Below are 8,119 nucleotides of genomic sequence, written 5' to 3'. Positions count from 1 at the left end.
AGATTGAGGATCAAAGAAGACGGGGACAGCAAAGGATGAGATGGTTAGACAGTGTCATAGATGCAACGAACATGAAATTGAGCAAACTTCAGAGGACGGTGGAAGACAGGAAGGCCTGGCGGGATCTGGTCCATGGGGTCGCGAAGAGTCGGACTCGACTGTGCGACTGAACAACAACAACATGTAACCTACACCAGAGCTTCAGGCACAAGCTCCATTGACTCTCAGGTATTCTAAACCCTGCAGTCGGATTGGTTACTGTTGAGTAACAGACCAATCTGGAAAGACTTTGAACTTTGGCGGGAATTAATCCAATTGGTTCAAAGCTCTCAAATGTAATTGGTCATTACTGTGCTAGGGGGTGTGGTTTTCCCTGGTTCAAAATGTATTAAGTTGCATTGTTCTTGAGTGTTGTTGCTATGTTGCTGTGTGTCAGCAAGCTGCCATTAAGTGTTATATTGCTTGGAGTATGTTCCCTTCCCCCCTTGTTCCTTTCACTTCTGTATTCTGCACCCTCCCGTTTCTTAGATGCCTGGAACAGCTCAAGGTTACCCAGCTGGTGTGTAAAGGAGTAACTCTGTTATCTGCTGCCTCGTTAGTGGTGTCTATTGTCTATGAACCAAGGGCCTGTTTTGAGAAAGGCAAACTGTTATGTTCTCATGCAATTGCCTGTCAGTGCCTACCTTATTCGCGCCGGCGGGAAAGAGTTCTATTGGTTACAGTTTGGTTCAATTCCCTTTATCATGGTCCCCTTTGGGGTTTGTGTCCATTCCTAACAATTTCTATTGTTCCTGCTTCTTTCAAACGCTTTGGAATAAATTTTGCTTTAACCTTTAAATGTGGATTTATTTTGGAGACTTTGGAGATTCAACATTTCTCCCGCGTCTACTCGATCCTGTTTTTTGTGGATTGAGTAGACACGGGGGAAATCGGGCGAAGCTGCGGGGCAAAATGCGGCCGTGCAGCAAGTAGTGGGAAACTGGGGGAAGTGGGTAATTTGGGGGAAAGGGAAGCGCAAGGGTGGAGCAGCGACTTGTGGGAAATCGGTCAGAGTCTCTCTTTTTGTCTTTGCAGCAAAGAAGCTAAGATCTGAGACGGTAGCGTTGGGGGCGGTTCCTTGAATGTAGTTTATTATGTTTTAACCTGTTTTAATCTCTTTTAACTTTCTATATCTTAGTTTTATGGTTATATTTATTGACGTAATCCGTGGTTCTTTTAAACATGTAATGGCCAATGACTATATACAATAAACTATATACAATAAACTATGGACTGACTGACACTTGATAAGGTGCTGGGATGGGGGGGGACAACAGCTCCTCAGCCTGCCACGCTGCAGGCCCAATCAGAAAAGGCCCTCACAGCATGTTTAAATGACTTTAAAATGGCAGCAGCATGTACTTTGGCCCTCACGTTACTCACGCTGGGAAAGATCTTCCCTGAAAAGGCACTGCCAGTCAGAACAGAGAGTACTAAATTAGATGGGCAAATAGTTTGACTGAATACCAGGATGCTTTACAGCAGGGGTCCCCAACTTTTTTGAGCCTGCAGGCACCTTATGAATTCTGATACAGTGGGTGGTTGCCACAGGAGGCAGAAGCTAGATGGGTGGCAGCAACCTGAAAAGGGCTTTCTCAGTCATGGCACCAAAACCTTGGAACTCTCTCCCCAGGGAGATTCATCTGTCTCCCTCTTTCAGTGTCTTCTGCCAGCGGGGGAAGACATTTTTGGTTTCATTTGGCACACTCCCCAGTAACGGTTATTGGTCTTCCTCCCTCGTTCTGGTGTGGTTTGTGTACGTGTCTTTGTCATGTAGTGCGGCCGATAGGCTCCAGGGAAGCCTACATAGGAGTAATCATCAAGGCCTACATTTCCCAGGTTCCCTCTGGACCTTGTGGTTGGTTAAAGGGGATTTTGGAGGGAAAACTACATCAGCATGGGAACAGAGGGCAGTGCCTGGGAAGAGGAGATAAAAGGCCTTTCCCAGAGCGGGAGGGTGTTCTCTCTCAGGGAGCAGAGCTGGTAGAAGCTGCTGCAGACAGAGGAATTCCCCATCCAAAAGGTAGGGTTGCCAGGTCCCCTGGGGGGGCAGGAGTTGCCCATTCAATGGGCCCCTTACCCGCTGGCCCAGATTTGGCTGCCAGGGGGAACCCCAACCCCAAAGTGCCGGGATCGCGGTGGCATGCCTGGCACCCAGAGGTGATGTCATCGCGCCGGGCACGTTGCAGGGGGACTCTCTATAATTTGAGGGAAAACTCTATGTTTCCCCCTTGAATGATAGTGGCCCTGCCCCCAACGTGCCCAACGCAATGACGTCACTTACGGGTGACGTCATCGCAGCGTGCACACTTCACGTGCCGAAGATGTCCTGGAAAGAGGCCCACCACAACAAAGGTAAGACCTGGCAACCCCACCAAAAGGGGTGAGTTAGACTGTGAACAGGCACCTAGGGAAGACTAGGACTGTGTAGACAGACACGTTAGGATTTATTATTTTACTTATTTTCCTGCCTTAATTTTGCTAATTTTTGTTGCTAAATCTCTTAATAAAACTTGTTACTCTGGGTCCTCATGCCTCATTTGGTCACATGCAAGGGGAGAACTGTTGTAAAAGTACTGTTTAAAGGGGGTCGGGTGGGTGCTCTGGGCCCTCCCAAGGAGACCCACACCAGCGTGGTGGCAGCCAGCAGTGAACCTTCCTAGCCGCTGCCCACAACAGCCTTATTGAATTATTTTATGATGTTAAAAGTCATTTTGAATTGTTAAAATATTTTAATGTTTTCTTGTTCACTGCCTTGGGGTCCCTGACAGAGTGGAAAGGCGGCTCAAACATGTTTTTAAATAAAATAAATAATAATGACTGGATTCATGAAGGAAGGAGTGTTCCAGAACACCATTTGTACACCATCAAGACCTCATTTCGGGACTTCCGGTTGATGGCGGCATGCTCACAGACTCACCTCCCGGACCTCCCGGGGGTGTCTCCATGCTCTGGTGGACGGAGGGGGTGAGCAGGCTCGTAACCCCCCCCCCAGGAGCCTAGGGAAGGGCACCTGGCCAAGGAGCTTTGAGGGGGTAGCCTCTTCTCTGGCCGAATGCCATGCCAGAGAATCGAGGCTCCCCCTTGCTCCAGTGGTCCGTCCATCCGAGAGACCTGATGGTACAAGTGAAGCTAGCCGGGTCAAGCACAGGAGATCAGGCGTTTGAAATGATGAATGAAGAGGGGTCGGAAGACCAACTATGAACGTGAGTCAAATGAGAACTGATTCTTAAACGAAAAGACACTCCTTGCCCCAAGTGGCGAAACGGCAGAAGCGAGTGGTGGGAGGGACGCCTCCCATGCCCATAAATCGTTGAGCGAAAGGGGAGGGAGTGGAAGAATAAACAAGAAATTGCCCAGAAGTACTCATCCATCGAGCTATACAGATAAGCGCGTATTCAGAGACTTTAAAATTTATTGTGAAAGAAAACAAACAAGAAAAAGATGGCGGGGAAGAGGGACAGAGACAAAGAGAAACTTTTAAAAGCGAAACTAGAGTTCCCGGAAACGACCAGTGAGACGACGAAGGCGATGACAGAGGTCATGCACCCTCTGCTGGAACAGCTCAATGTCTTTAAAGAACAGATGTCTGTTGTAACAGCGAATATTACTGCACAACAAAAGCAGCTGCAAGTTGTGACAACAAGCATTACTGCTCAACAAACGCAAATAACGGATTTGATTCAAGTAATGAAGCAGGATGCTGAGAAAGTAAAGGAAATGGCTGAGACAACGCAGATAGTGAGGAAAAAAGTGCAAAAATTGGAAAAGAAAACTGTATCTTTGGAAGATCAGATGCTGCAAGTGCAAATGGATAAGGCCAATATGGTCCTGCGCTTCCAGGGGGTGCCAAAGAAGAGAGACTCTTAAAGAACTTATGAGTGAGCTACTTGCCCCAGTAGCAGATATAAAGGCGGACTTGCTACTCAACGACATGGATGTGGCCTACAGGTCATATTCAGGATACATAAAGAAAAATAATCTGCCTGGGGAAATTGTAGTAAGATTCTCGAAGAGGCACGTCAGGGATGCTATCCTGAAAGCAGTTGCTGCAACACCCCTGAAGGTGGGGGAGAATGCTGTCAGAACGCTAAAGGATACTCCATTTGAAGTAAGACAACGCAGAAAGAAATACAAAGAACTTGTGTTTTTCCTCCAAACAAACTCAATTGGATATAAATGGCTGTTTCCAGAAGGAGTAATATTCAAGATCAAGGAGAAGAAGGTCAAGATTGACTCTGTTCTTAAAGCTCAAGAGTTTCTAAAGGAGCAGCTGGGAAGGCCAGAGGACGAGAAAAAAGAAGAGGACGATAAGTCCAGTGGAGAGCTGGAAACTGGTTCGTCTGATGAGGACTCTTTGTCTGAGCAGGTGGCATCAGCCCCGAAAAGTTCCTACAAACTGCAGAAGAGAGAGAAGAAGAAGTAAAGGCTGAAGGACTCTGAATTGTGCCTTTGAGAACTTTGGTTCCAGGGGATGATGGGGGGCACTATTATTGGGCAATTAAATGTAACTGGGGATGATTAAAAGGGTTAAAAGATTGACACAGTTCATAAGAAGTACAAAGATGAAAAGTCTGAATGAAGTATAAAAAGCTAGTTGGAGATCTCCTCTCTTGGGTTTTTAGTTAGTAGTGGGTTCTTTACTTTCTCCCTTATATGTAGCTTTCCCTTTCCCTTTTTTCTGTTCTAGTTTTTGTAGTGTTTAAAAAATCAATAAAAAATCCCCTCCGGGGGCTTAAAAAAAAAAAAAAGACCTCATTTCAGTCATCTAGATCAATTTTTCTCAACCAGTGGTATGCATACCACCAATGGAATGCAGCTAAGCAGGGCCGACCCTGGCAGAGGCAGGTAATATCAAGCCACCTCTCTGAAACATCCTAGCCCCACCAGGGGTCGCCAGAAGCCACCATGACTTACACGCACACACACACAAATAACTAAAAATTCATTCTCCCTCAATGTCCACCTCTAATGGTAAATATGCAGAGGTCATTTCGGGGGGGATCGCGGGGGATCGCAGTTCTCCTGGGTGAGGTACGGGGGGCGGGGCACATGGTGAAGCCCCGCCCCCTGCTTCCGGCCGCCCTGCTTCCAGCCCTCATTCAGCCAGGAGGAGGCAGGAGAAGAGGGAGGGTAAGTTGCTTCCTCCCTGCCTCTCCCCACCCCTGCCTGCCTGGGGCCAGGGAGGGCCTTTGCGGGGCTTCCTTGCACTCCCGCTGGCCTTGCAGGTCCACCGCCGGGCCCCTCATGGGGCTCGGCAGTGGAGCTGCAAGGCCGGCAGCGGCGGCCGGGACCGTTGGGGGCGGGGTGTGTGGCCTTATGACACACTTCCGGTGATGTCAGGTCGTGTGGCATATGCTAATGAGTTATGCTAATGAGTTCTCCTAGCTCTTTTTCTACAAAACGACCCCTGTAAATATGATTGTTTACTTCATTTATGCTCACCTTTCTCCCCAGTGGAGATCCAAAGTGACTTACATCATTCTCCATTCCGCCATTTTATCCTCACAACAACCCTGTGAGGTAGTTTAGGCCGAGAGTCTGTGATTGGCCCAAAGTCACCCAGCAAGCTTCCATGGCAGAGCGGGGAATCAGTCCTGGCAGGGCTATTTTGGGGCAGGAACGCACTGGAACGGAGTTCCGGCTGGCTCCCAAGTTGACCATGCCCAGCAGGAACTCATTAGCATAATAGGCCACACCCAATAGCAGAAACTCATTAGGATTGTCTACATTAGGGGTGTGGCTTAACATGCAAAAGAGTTCCTGCTACAAAAAAGCCCTAGGTTTTGACAACAAACAAGGTAAACAGAATAAGAAGCAAAAGGTGAGTGTGGCTGGATGACTATACTTCTGGTAACATGGGCATGTGGCCTAATATGCTAATGAGCTATGCTCTCATGGGTGTGGCTGGATATGCTGATGAGTTTTTGTTGTTGGGTGTGGCCTATTATGCTAATGAGTTCCTGCTGGGCTTTTTCTACAAAAAAAGCCCTGAGCCCTGGTTCTTCCACATCCTGTTCCAGTACTCTAACTACTGCAATGACAAAATGCCCGTATACGTATCGATGTCCTTCTTAGAAAAAAAGAGGAACTTTTATTTCTATCATGGTGGGAACCAGGTTCTTTGATTGAAATGACTTGAGGGGCATAAGATATGAAAGGTTGAGAATCACTGGTCTAGGCCTCATTCATGCAATTACCCTATAGATCAATAAAGGAGGGAATTGTTGAAACCACAGTGCAGGCTCCCAAAGCGCTATGAAAGCGGCTGTCTGCTTTGGACCATGAATCAAAAATTTGCTCTCATTTAGAAGGCAGCAACAAACTCGTTAACCAGAACAGCAGATGCCTTTGCAGCTGTAGCAATGACAATCTGAAAGGGGAGGGGGGGCTCCCAACCTGAATCCTGTTTGTTGCACTGTTAAATGATACAAGGTTGCTGTAAACATTTTTGCCCTTGTTGGGTTTTACTGGGGGTTTTATTTGTTAAGAATGCAACAATTAGCTCATTACTGACTAATGAGAACGGTCACCCAGCAAGGCAAAATTTTGACAGGCCGGCATGGCTGCTCGTCTATCAGACTCGGGGGGGGGGTTTTCTGGAAATCAGTTGGCCAGTGGCAGAAAAATAGGAATTCCGGAGCAGACCGTTAGAGAAGGAAGTGAACTGGATGCTGGAGTTCTCACTGCTCTCCTGTACTGCATCCATTCTCACTGACCTGTGAATGTGAACAGAAAAAATAAAATCTGAAGCTGTATTTTCTCTGACTGACAGAGGCGTTTTCCAGACTGCTGCCACCTTCCAGGTCTTCATCAGTGTTGCAGTGGTTCCAATGATCACGCTATCGATGCAATCAGTACACACTTATGTTTTCTTCTCCCCCCCCCATCAGTGTTCCATCTGTTCACATTCACATTGTGTATTGGTTTTCCAGTGGGGTTGTTGTGTGTGTGTCTTTTTTGTTTTTGCGCATACGCTGAAGTGTCGCAGCACTTCAGCAGCCTCAAGGGTCCGAGAAATCCCCTTACGAGTACATTCCCCTTCTCTCACACTACACCTGAGAGTTATACCCGAAGTACATGTCTCACCCCATTTCTGGTTGCCTCTTTTCCTGCATTTGAGCATTCTCTCTCATTGGCTCCCCTTCAAAATCTTGAATCCCTTTCCCTGACTTGCATCAGTACACAGTTCACAACAGCTTGTTTCCTTCAACTAGATGGTTTTTGTTGGAAGAGAAGGACTAAATGCTGTCTCTTAGCCTCAGCCTCCAGAGGGGGGGTTACAAGAGAGTCAGATAGGCAGACAGGCAAACTGTGAGTATCCTTCCTGGTTACTCTTCTGCCTCTGCCCCTTTGATGTGTAGACTCTCAGGGAACAACTTTGTAGTGCTAATCACTTTTATGGATCCCTAACTATGGGCACATTCTCAGGGGTTGGGTCAGCCTACCTAGCACCCCGGTGGTGGCGGCTCTTCCTTCTGGTCTCCGGCTTCGGCTTCCTTGGCTCCTTTGGTCGGCAGGATGCTCCTCTCTCTGGCGCAGTTCTCCTCCAGCGAGGCAGCCGTCTCGGTGTGTGAGTTCGTCTCTCCCGGCCTTGGCTCCATCCGATAGGCTCCGCCGCGCCGGGAGATGACGTCATCCGCACCTTATGCTGCTCGCGCCGGCCGCTTTCTGTTGGAACTCCGCAGGCCACCAGGGATCGCTCCACTGGCTCTCGATGTTCCGCCGCGCCGCCTCGTCTCTGCCGCCAGGATCCGCCGTCGCCGCCGCCGTCACCGCCATTGTTGTTCCTTCGCTGCTGCCGCCGCCGCACACCACACTCCTCGGACGAGGGGGGTGCCCCTACCCTACTAAGGGTAGGTTCCCATTCATCTACTCGCCCTTTAACGGGCTTTTGAACCGCTGGGTGGGCGGGAGCTGGGACGCAGGCCGGGAGCCCTGGAAGGATAAGGGAATAAGCCACACCCAACATCAGAAACTCATTAGCATATTAGGCCACCCCACCCCCCGACAGAACAGCTCATTGTCATATTAGGGCACACCCCCATGTCTTCACTTGGCTTGCCTACGCGACCCACCA

The sequence above is a fragment of the Gekko japonicus genome, unplaced genomic scaffold (genome assembly GCF_001447785.1).
Source record: "Gekko japonicus isolate JY-2015 unplaced genomic scaffold, Gekko_japonicus_V1.1 scaffold8, whole genome shotgun sequence".
In the NCBI taxonomy this organism is placed as follows: Eukaryota; Metazoa; Chordata; class Lepidosauria; order Squamata; family Gekkonidae; genus Gekko; species Gekko japonicus.
Note: the sequence above shows the minus strand (reverse complement) of the source record.